Source organism: Meleagris gallopavo, chromosome 7, assembly GCF_000146605.3.
Source record: "Meleagris gallopavo isolate NT-WF06-2002-E0010 breed Aviagen turkey brand Nicholas breeding stock chromosome 7, Turkey_5.1, whole genome shotgun sequence".
NCBI classification, from domain to species: Eukaryota; Metazoa; Chordata; class Aves; order Galliformes; family Phasianidae; genus Meleagris; species Meleagris gallopavo.
This window is the reverse complement of record NC_015017.2, coordinates 9,463,188-9,474,783: the sequence shown is the minus strand read 5'-3', so window position 1 is coordinate 9,474,783 and position 11,596 is coordinate 9,463,188. Positions and strand designations below refer to the sequence as shown.

At 39.4% G+C, this 11,596-nt stretch overlaps 1 long non-coding RNA gene across 1 annotated transcript in view; it reads left to right on the top strand.

The window, feature by feature from the left end:
- The window catches only part of LOC116216804, a 19,524-nt gene extending 8,399 nt beyond the window's left edge, over positions 1-11,125 (top strand). The window contains exons 2-3 of the long non-coding RNA XR_004160292.1: positions 9,270-9,367; positions 10,506-11,125. This is a non-coding gene — a long non-coding RNA (uncharacterized LOC116216804). The remainder of the gene's footprint in view (positions 1-9,269; positions 9,368-10,505) is intronic.
- The last annotated feature ends 471 nt before the right edge of the window (positions 11,126-11,596 follow it).

Sequence of the window (11,596 nt, the reverse complement as noted above, 5' to 3'; positions counted from 1 at the left end):
AACAAAAAAATTTTTTAATGGTTTTCCATATTACAACCTTCTATACCTTTAGGAAGAAAGGTGGCCTTTGGTTACCTGCCTGAAAATACGATATTGCAGAATTGTAGTATCACAAATGAAGCCAATATCAGTGCTCTTTGTCATATGTTTTTTTTTATTTTTAAATTTGCAAGTCGAAAGTTCTAAATCCTGCTTAGATGCTTTTTATGATATAGAATTGAAGTCTGTGTAAAGGCTTGCCCCTTGTTTTAATGCCAGTGACATATCCAGCAGATACCCTAAACTGAATTACAGGAGTCTCAAAGGCCCATACGCTGACATGACAGGGATGTGGCTGGGTCACCTTCATATTGCTTTCAGTTTGTTACTGGAAGGAAGACTTCTGCTTGAGAATGGAAACAGCAGCACAGTAGAATCCCGTCAGAAAATGACGTAGGGGATGCTTAGGAAACAAAGGCATAGTGCACATAACATTTTGACTAACAACTTATGCTCCCTCGTGGGCAACATTTTAATTTTGAATATAGTGAAAGGACAGACAGCTGGGCAAATGCATGCACTGTTATTTGTGCAGAACTTCATCCTTGATATTGGCAGCTCTCACACTGGCCTTTTGTGATCCCTTTATGCTTCCTTTTTGCAAAGTAAGATTTGAAGTATCTTTTTTTTTTTTTTTTTTTTTTAAATGGCATTCATCAGTTAACAAGAGGGAAAGTCTTTGGGAACATAATTCCCAGAATTGTGCTTCTCTTCCATTCTTATTACTAAAATGATTATATTTGTAGTAATTGGAGAGATACTGTAGTTTTATGATTTTTGTTATCAGTATTCCACATTAAGACATCACATAGTGCACTGGGAGTCTCAGAAAAGAAGGAATGTACTACAGCTCCCAGAAAACTTTGCTGTTCCACTTCCAATTTCCACATGGTGGGAAAGATAAAACTGAAAATCACGGGACTTTCTCTTTTTGCTCCTGGAGTGTCAGAGTAAGAACCCTGGGTTCAGAAACTCAAAAAGACAAGAAAATGACTTATGAAAGAATGAGAAATAACCATTTTTATATGAGTGAAAGCAAGATCCGTGTGCATGGGTTGCTTTCTAGAGGTGCTTGCTGAGGGTACAGCTTTGTGCTCACACCACCCAAAGCTCTTGCGTAATCTTTCCAAACAGAAGTTTGTAATTGAGCTAACTGGGTGTTTATGGAAACACCTGCACACAGGCTTTTTGTTGATACAGATGAAAACAGAATACTGCTGTTAAATGAGTTTGATTTACAGGAGAAAAATTTAAACTATCTTATGCCAAACTAGAAAGCAGAAGGAAAACGTCCTTGCTGTTAATTTTATGATCAAGGTTGGAATGCCTGCCTTGAATCACTTGCCAGTATTTCATGTGGTAGCATAGAATTCTAGTCCTTGTTAAGTGATACCTCCATTTCACTTGATTATTGTTGACTGTAAAAGATTTCCAGTCAGAATAGAATTCTAACATTATATGGAAGATAAGCTGGCAATCTGGGAATCGTAGCCTCTTCTTTTATCTGCGTTGGACATTTTGAAATGTGCAGGTGCATTCAACAAGGCAGTGTCAGAAATGTAAGAAGATCAGAGTGGGAATATTTTTAAATAAGTGATGGACTGTAGGATGCAGTGAACACAGATTTTAATCTGTATGGGCATGATCAATACAGGCAGTGATATATGCTGTATTCTCGCAGTGTTGTTTTGAAGGACATCACTATTCCTTATAGAATTTGTGGGCAGAGGTAGCATTGTGGTTGCTTGCCCTGATGTCCTGAAACTCTCTCTCAGAAAAGATTTAGCTATGGTTCACTGGTTCATATATTGGTAAATCTATGGCATTAGATCCTTGTGGTACCCAAAACAAGAGATGATGGCCTCATTGTCTGTAAGGAGTTTCAGTTCCAAAAAGCAAAATAAAATATTGCAGAAATACATTTTTTAATTTTGTGATTTAGCAGCTGTTATTGACTTTTGATGTGCAAAGTCAGGAGTTATTGTAGTTTTTCTAATGAATATTTTAAATAAAATGGTATACATAGTACCATTTTAATTTAGTAGAGTATTGCCTAAATGCAAAGTGTTTTTCACTTGTCTTGTGAAAATATTAATACATTTTTCCATAGATTTTCTTTCTCAAGTAGTGTCTGGTTCTTGGATTTTAAAAAAGGTTAGTATATAACCTCTCTGTATTCCTTCTTATCCACCCCAGCAAATTGGAAAAAACTAGAAAAGCTCTGAACATAAGCAGTGCAAATAGTTTCTAGAAAGAACGTGTTTTTGTGCTGTGGAACAGTGAAGTAGAGCTTGGTGCCCAGATGTCAAATGTTTGATATCAGTGTACACTGCTTGAGAGTCTGACAACAGAATTCTTGGTTTCCAGCATTGGTTTTGTTTTGTGATGAACTCCAAGTAGATCATATAATACTGTCCCTTGATATGTACCTGTCTGAGAATCTGCCTAGCAGCTTCCTATGCAGTCTTATCAGGGTGTAGAAAGGCTGTTTTTATTGAAGTAATTGAAGTAATATACTGAACTATATATACTTATGTGTAAAATAATAATGATAAAAAGGTTGATACCAGAGCAGCAGGCAGGTTTTTGCTGTGCCCTTCTGTTATGGTAAGTTTGCATTTATCTGTCAAAACAAGAAATCTCCTCTAATCAGAATTTAATGGAACACAATGAGAAGGGTCTCAAGGTGGAATGACCATCATTTGCAGTGCCCCAGTATTACTCTGTAAACTGAAAACGTAGATGCTGTAAACAGACATTTTGCTCTAAACTGATGGTTTGGATTTGTTTCAAGTATTATCCTCATTCCCACGTTATACTTGCTATGCTGGAAATTATTTGCTATTCTGTGGAGTTCAGCTAACTGGGAACATGGAAAAGCAGCGCTGCAGAAATATTTTGTAGTGTTACTGTAAAAGAAGCTGTATTCCAGTGTGTGTGAAATTGCAACGATGAAAGTTGTGAAATGGAACAACAAATAAAACCCTTCTGACAGCCCCTGATCAAACCCTTCAATTAGAGTATTTTTTCCAGTACACAATATCAACAGAGATGGATTAATCCTTTTGTAGCAGCAGTGGCATGAAATCTGTTGCTACACTGAGATGATGAGTGCAAGAGAATTAAGCTTCCTGGATTAAAATATTACAAATTGTTTTCATTTTTTTTCTGGTGGAATGAATAGACGTGATCAAATGCATTTTATAATAAACAACAACAACAAAAACAAACACTGCCATCTGTCTATAAAAGCAGTCTTTGACCACAGAGCATTGCACAGAATTTAAAAGAAGCATTTACAGTTTCACGTAAAAGCTTTGTGTTAGACTGGCTTCATTACTGCTAAATCCTGTTTTAGGATTTTAATTGTAACCATGTTCTTGTGACATTTCTATCTGAAGGGGAAAAAGTCATGACCTACTTCATTGTAATACTGATTCTGGGTTTAGGTCTGGTATCAAATGACTGAAATATATGTAATCATAAAGTCATGAATGAAGAAGTTATGTTTCTTCCTATGCTGTCACACCATTGCATACTCTATATGTCCAATATTAATCTGGGTAAAACTCTTGTCTAATTTATTCTGAAGGTTTTACTTTTTAGTCCATTCTTGGCATTTGTAGATCTGAAGTCATGGGCTTCTCTGTTGTTTGTGAATTTAGGGTTGCACTTCTGTGTGATGCAAATGAACTCACAAAACATGTGAATAAAAGCAGAAGCAGGGTGTCCAGGGAGCAGAAAATGGTCACGTTTAGGTTACACATCAGAGTAACAGCTTTGTGCTTCCAAACAGAAGATGCCTTGTTGCCTTCTCTTCCCGTCTCTTCCCAATCAGGTCTTGTGCCTATAGCATTGCATGGGGAACCCACTTTACTTGCCATCTCAGCAATAAAATGCACGCTTTTGCTGGGTTCTTTTTCTGGTGTTTTAGCAAATCAATCAATCTCTCCTGCATGATTAAGCAACTGCCAAAGCAGATGCTCGAGGAGAATTGGTAGGGGTTAGGACCTCACCTTTTTGATGGTGGTGAGACGTTGCCTTGGCTAGAACTGTAATATCAAACTGCCTTTTGTAGCTTTCATATCACCGTTCTATTTTTATTCTAAGATTTAGAAGTGCATACCTGGGAATATATTAAATAATCCTCGTTTGATTCGAGGATTTGAAAGTGTATGTGATATTTTATGAACCCAGAAAATTGTGTGTTCTGCTTGTCTAGTCTTCTGGCTCAAAGACTTGAGAAATAGCGAGTCCTGGATGTGTTCCAATCAGGGACTGATAAATCTTTGCTTAATTGAACCTCAACCATATGGTGCAGTTCAAAGGTCTGGGCACAAATGTGCCTCTGCTTTGTTTTTAAGCTTTACATTAGTGAGCTTACTGTGGGAGAAACAATATTTCTTTTGCTGCCACTTTTTGTTGGTGTCTCACCCAGTGCTTCTCAGAAACAAATGTGCCTAATACTTGAAATGAGTGCTGGCTTCAGCAGTCTTCTCCAAGTTGCGTGTAATTTTAGGCAAATTAAGAAGTTTCATAAATATTTGCTTGTGATATTCTCCAATGTCAAGTTGTAGTCATAAGGATAGTTTAGTGGTTTATTACTGGATTATTTTGGGGTGTATTTTTGTTTCTTTACATTTATGAGCACCTACCTGTCTCTCTTGAAGTCATGCTATAACATCATATGAAAGTAGTAGCTTGACGCCTCACTAGCATTCATTATTCATAAGATTATTATGTGGTGGTGATGTTTTCTCCAATAGTGCCGTACTTTACTGATGTTATGCAGACACCTTTGATAATGATGTGGTAAAGTACGACAAATGAGTTGTTGAGGCTTCACTATGTATTTTTCATTCTTTTTTTTTTTTCTTGATACTTTCAACTCCTGCAGTAAGAAATAAATTCTACTCATCCTTAATAAGATATATTAACTTAGTACTAAGTTAGCTATTCAAATCTGATTTGCAATCCTTTCTCTATCATCAGAAAACAAAAAAACACAACAACTAGTAATGCTTGCTTTGCAGAATACACACTTTGCAGTGTTCTGTCCTATGACATCCAGGACACTTGCATAGATAGACCATGTGAACAAAATTCTCCATTATCTATGGCCAAATAATGTCATCTTTGTCCCCTGGAATGGAGTCCTTAAATTAGGTGTATTTTTGCACTTGTAGACTGCACTCTGCCATGGCAGAGTTATTCTTTGGGATATCACTCTATGCAACATGGCTTTAAAGATCTCTGGTTCCACACTGCACAACGTATTCAGACTGACTTGCCAGCAAACAGGAGGTAACAATTCATTTCTCTAAGGTTGCCTGGTAAAACAGCTGTTGTAGTAAAACACATAACTAAGGCTTGCATTCATCAAGCAAAAAACCCCAAACAGCTGACAACAGAGGGGTGTTGATGGAGTGGGAATGATAAATCCTGGGAATTCTACAGTAGAACGTCACAGACAGAAAGCATCACTATGATGACAAGCAAAGTAGGCAAGACCAACTGGAAATGTAGAATAGTGTGCTGCCTCCCTCTGCTTAGTAATGCTGCTTATGAAAGCAACTGAGACAATTACATGAGCTATGGATACTCCTCAAATTTTTGCCATGCTCTAGCTTGGATTCCTGCTCTGAATCATGTATCAGCCCCACATCTTGTGTGGGGTTTAGGTGGTTGTCTATTCAGTGACCTGAGCTCAGCCAGAGCCTGACAGGTATTCCTGACCCAAATATGCCAGGATACAAGTGACTTTGATCTGTTCAACGTGTGCTTCAGATATCCTAGTCATTTGTGCTTCAGAGTATTTAAAGCTGTAAATAACTGTAGAGATTTATTTTCTCCATTTATTCCCACGTTGTGCTTTTCATGGAGTTGGTGCAGACACTCTGGACTGCTCTTACTCAGAACAGTTTCTTCCTGTCTGCATTTGGAATGTTTGTCTCAAGAGTTCTCCTCCTCCTTGTTCACTCTGCTCTCCCAAGCCACCTGCAAGGCCTCAGCACTAGTTTCCAGTATAAACTCTTGTGCAGGTGAGCATATTGAGCATTTTCAAAAGTATGCACTACCACTTGTTTTCTAGTGGCTCTGCAGGCAGATGGTGATTTGGGCATAAAACTCAGCAGCGCAGTGGGCTGTTGAATGCTCTGAAGTTCTTACTTGATCCTTACTTCCTATGTTCTGTACTTTGTATTTATTTACTCTGTAAAACCAAATATTTGCTTGTTGTTCTTTGTCAGTGAGAAAATTTCTAATGTTGTTGCTTTCCCTACACATTCTTTGCTGCTGTCATTTCCTATCCGTGTGTCATCACTCTGTTCTCCCAAGCAGTTTTAATGCAGTGAGATTGTTTTTCACTGGTATGCAGTGTAGTTGTTTGGCTTAACTTGAAGCACATGATTTAATTTGTTCCTCTACAGCTAAACAGTTACGTTTGTGTTTGAATTTAAGTGTACGCATAATGCACAGGCTCTTCGTGGCACATCAATTCTCCTCACTATGACTTCAGTTTGGAGTATTTATTTCTATGTGTTGTATGGCTGAGGTCACTTGTCATTGGTTGAACTGCTCAGTGCATTACAACTTCCCCTGATCTAGGTATTCAGAACCTGTAAGTCTCAGGAATATAATTTTTGGTTGGCTTAGGTTTTTGGGATTTTTTTTTTTGGTAATATATGCAACTAGTGTTGGAAACCAGGGTAAGAATTTCAGTTTTGTTTAGTTAAATCTTTCTACCATAGAGCAGAGGAATTTGTATAACGTTTTATGTAAAGTCAGTAAGAAAGTGGTACACCTACATGCCTCTATTCCTGGGACTGTTTTTGAGCTAGTTATGGAAAAAAGTGCTGGTTCACACAGTGGAGCGGCAGTGTCTAAATAAAATGAGTGTATATTAGGAATGGCTAATGATTTCAAAGTGGTCATGCAGCATCTAGTATATTAGAAAAATAGAATATGTTAGATTACATTCTCATGGAATGTATGTTGCCATTGCTGTGATCTAATGGTTTGCTTCCGCTATCTTTCCCTGTAATGCCAAGGAAAAAATGCCAGGCAAAAATTAAACTTGGAGTTGTGTAATACCTTGCAGTATAGGAAGGTGAAAGTATCAAAATACAAACTCTTCCTTTGGGTTTCAATCTTAATGGGGAGTGAAATGATGTTTGTGGCTGTTAGGGCTTTGTGGATATCCTGCCTGTTAGCGAGGCGTATATTCATGTTATCCAATGAAGTATGGGTATCTCCTGAAGAGAAGCTTCCACTTACGATCAGATGTGTATGTGGTATTTCTGCCTCAGCTGCAGGGGCATTTTCCAGCTCTGCTAATCTCACATTCAAACCTACGTAGGACATGGAAGGAATTGATGTCACTCGGGTAATCTGTTGCTTGGTTGCCCATGAAAAGACGGCTTTCTTAAGCCATTTAAAGAAAATTCATTGCTTGCCTACTTAATTTCTGATTTATTTCCTTACTAAACGCACCTACCTTCTATCTCTGTTGTTGGAAAAGATAAAACTCCTGAAGAGGTTGTTTAAGGATTCTAGTCAAATTAGTGGCCAAGTGCGTAATTCAAGTAATCATTATTTGTCTGGAGAGGTGTAGGCTGATGTGAAGGGGGGCACATGGTGTAACCAGTGCTGTGGCAGCTCTCTGCCACCTGCTTGAGCCTTTCCTGCTCAAGAGAAAATCAGAAGTTGTTCTGCTATTGTTTGGCTACTGTCCATATGAATTGTTAAATTCTCCAGGGCTCCTGAACAGTTCTGGGATCCCCTTTTCAGCCTCGCTAGTATCTCGATATGTTCTTCCTATCGATACAATCTTTCTATCATCTGATTTCTCAGCATGTTGTTGGACTGTTTCCCCACAGACTCCTTTTACTTCCTTCAGTGAGAATATTACGAAAGAACAAAGTGTTCATTTCCTTTTGTTATGGATGCATCCTCATTTTACCAAAGCATGATCCATTGGTACTGTAACATACTACGTCAGAACAGCCTACCAGTACTGCAGGCTTTCTCTGCAGATTTGGCAGGCACGTTTATACGTCAAATAGCAAGATCTTGAAAGTGTTTTACAAGTGACATTTTGGTATGACTTTAGATGCAGTGTTTGTGGATCTAATTATATATTACTTGCCCAAAGGTACAGCTGTAAAATTAAATCTCTGCACGTACCAACAGAAACTCACAATTACTTTTATCATCATCACTTTACCACAACTCTGTGATCTGTCTCAGGATCTGGGAGTATTAGGAACTGCAGCAAATTTCATTTCTGTACCTAAGAATTGTTTCCATAATTTAATGCAACATTACTGGTAGGAGATTGCTTTAATATTTGTAATTAATATACTACTCATTAATGGCTTAAATTTTTCTAAATTCCAAGTTGGCCGTGTGTTCGTTTTATATACTAATATAACTCTGGGCCCAATACCAGAGGGGCAGCTCAGGTAAGTGCTCAGAGCTGTTCCCCAGGGCTGTTTTGCCAGATTAGGGTCTGTCGATTAGTGCTGTGACCAGATGAGCCCAGATGGCCCCATTTGCTCCATGCACAGAAGGGTGCAGAGCTGCCATGAAGCCCCTCAACTCCCTGGCTGGATGTGTGCCTGTACTGGCACCAGATGGTAGCAGCCCCGAGGGCCTGTGGACCAGCTGCACGCAGCTGGGGCAGCGGATCCAGTCATGCTTTTCTGTGCTGAGGCCTCCCCCTCTCACTGCTGCGATTGCAGGGCTGTGTGGCCTCCCATGGGCTGTGTGACTCCTCTGTCACTCAGGGACGCCTTTATACCACCAAAATCCCCCACTGGGGACTGCAGATGGTTTGTGCTCTCATTGTCTTTTGTGCAGCACAAAGGCGGCAGGACAAGCTGAGAATACATTCTGCAGGTTTTGGCATCTAGGGTGATTTTTCAATTAATGCTTTCACCTGCTGCACAGTAATCTGCCAAGAAGTCTTGTGCAGCACTACATTTCCATCCCATGTCAGTGTTCTTCCACTTGATCCTTTAAGCCTTTTTTTCGCTTGTCTTTTTAATGGTCTCAACAATAAAACTTTTATTTTGTGTATTCAGTTTGGCCCATTGTCTTTCACATAGGTGAATGAGTGGGAAAATGCAAAATCTTTACTTAACATGATTTCTGGTCTTCAAATGCTTCTAACTATTGCACTGGAATGCTACTCACTCTAAGGATCTTGTTCTTTGTGCTCTCTGCTGCAGATCACAGTGCAAGATGATGAACTTTGATAATGATCCATCAATTCATCCTTTGCTCCAAGTGAGAGTCAACAGGAAGAGAAAGGAGATGGCAAGTACTGGTAGATAGTTTTATTTATTTGATGTTTGCTGAAAAGTTAGGTTTTGCTTTTTCAGTACCTGTCCCATAAATATTTTTTTCAGGAATGAAGTAATACAGTCAGGCAGCATGCATCTTGGTTTTTAATATTGTCATCTAAAGACTCATTTGAATTATGTCCTCTTTTGTTATGTCACTGAAATTAGAGCAGCTGAAAATCTCTTTTTATAGAGTATGCATTCAAAAGTATGTTGTAGATTCTCATTTTGTGCAGAATTGAATGGGCAGCAGTTAGAAATTGCAGATGTCTAAATTATTTTTATGGTAAAAGATTTGTGGAGTTTGTAACGTTTGACAGTTCTCTTACTGAGTCATTTTGGGGAGTGAATAAAAATTGTTTTTTCTCTGGTGGAACCATTTTCAAGAATGAATAGCACAAGTATTTGTTGAAAGCTGTAGCGCTCTTGTACAACTTTAGCTATTTTAAATCCTTCTCTGTGGGTGAGAGTAAAATAGCTTTTGTAACTTTCATCCAATAAGAGCTCTGCCTCAGATGCATTGAACTTAGCTTTCTACTGATATTTCTGAGCCAGGAGCGTGCCACCATTCGTTGTGCCTTCACACTTTTCTTTCAGAAGGGTTTTGCAGTCCTAGGGAACAGAGTAGGAGCCCCCACTTGGCCAAAGTTATTTTCCTAGAGCTTCTGTTACATTATTTTCTTTTGTGTTAACTGTTTAGCAAAGGAGAAAGGAAATGAATCCAAGGAAGGAAAAAGACAAAAGGCAAGAGGGTAAGGAAGAGGGGAAAAAGCATGTGTTTCTGCAGAGCAGCTGGCTGTTTTTCTCCATTTTCGGAGCCTGATGACGGTTAGCTACCCATTTCCACTGCACGTGGCTCTGAAAGTTAGCCCAGTCCTTAGCAGCATTGTGCGTGTAGATGTCCAAGCACCCATGAAGACAAAAGAAACAGCAATTTGTCTGCCAATTTGGCTCTTACAGCTCGCAGATCCACTGAGAATAATTCATTAGCTAACGGCTTTCATCCTCTCTCGTCATCATAAAAATGTCAAGATAAGCAAAAACAAAGCACAAATAATGAAAAATGTTCTGAAATTCTTGGCATTTCACTTACTTTTTCTCTTTTCGTCTTGTTTTGGGCAGTAAAATAGGTGTTGTGTTGTCCATGCCAAGTGAGGGTATCGCTGAAGAGACGGATGTGTCTGTGAATGACCAAGTCACAACTGGCCTTCAAACGATCATTCCATCTGAGACTTTAATCTAAAGGGATTTATTGCAGTGGTACATCAGAGCAGTACTCCTAAATCAGGAAATTTGTGCGAGACTCTTCAATGGCACTGATCATTTGCACTCGAAATATGTGCAAATGGTGCTGTAAGCACCGGTATGTGCATAATACATGGAAAGTGTAAAAGCTTCAGATAGATGGAAGTATGTTAACGACTTTCATCGTTTGACCTACTTTGGAATGCAGTCGAGTACGCAGGTATCTGGAGCAGTTGTCTCCCATCGTACAGAGGAGCTGAAAAGCAAATTCCTTCCTACTACTGAAGCCCCAGACAACAATGCTGTGCCTTCCATAGGGAAAGGATTTCAAGCCCGCGGCTTTGAGATTACACTGCAGGCTATAGAGAACGACCTTCGCGTTTTGACATAAATGAATGTAGTTGCCACCTGGTTATTCTAAAGAAACAGTTTGTGAAACAGCCTGTTTAGTTGCCCGTAGGTCGGTAGCCATCTGATAAAGAAAACAGCTGTAGCTTAGGCCAGTTGCGACTGCTATGCTCTGTGCTTGTGGCAAGATTTTGCTCTCCTAAGACTGAGCAAAGAGAGCAAAGCGGGAGGTTTGTTAGGACCCGAGGCACGGAGCTGTAAGTCTGTGCGTGCCCGTGTTTCTTTTCATCAGCATTGCCACGATTCTGTTGGGCTGTTCTGCAGTGTTTTGCGGCACTGGTCCTCGGATATGACGGTGCGTGCCTTAAGTTTTCATTCCTTTTATGTTTTTGTAACCGCTTTTTCCTACGGGAGTCAGCTCAGGAAGGTCCCCGTGATGGTCTAAGACGCGGTAAATAGATGAGTAACGCGAGGTGTAGAGCTGATCGCACCAAGCTGCTTTCAGATAGCCAGGATAATTGAAGTGGAAACGGGGATGAGGGATGGCTCTCATTCGCGTCGATGACCCCGATAACTGTTAGCGCTAATAACTGTACGAGGATTGAAGAAGAGAGAAAGTA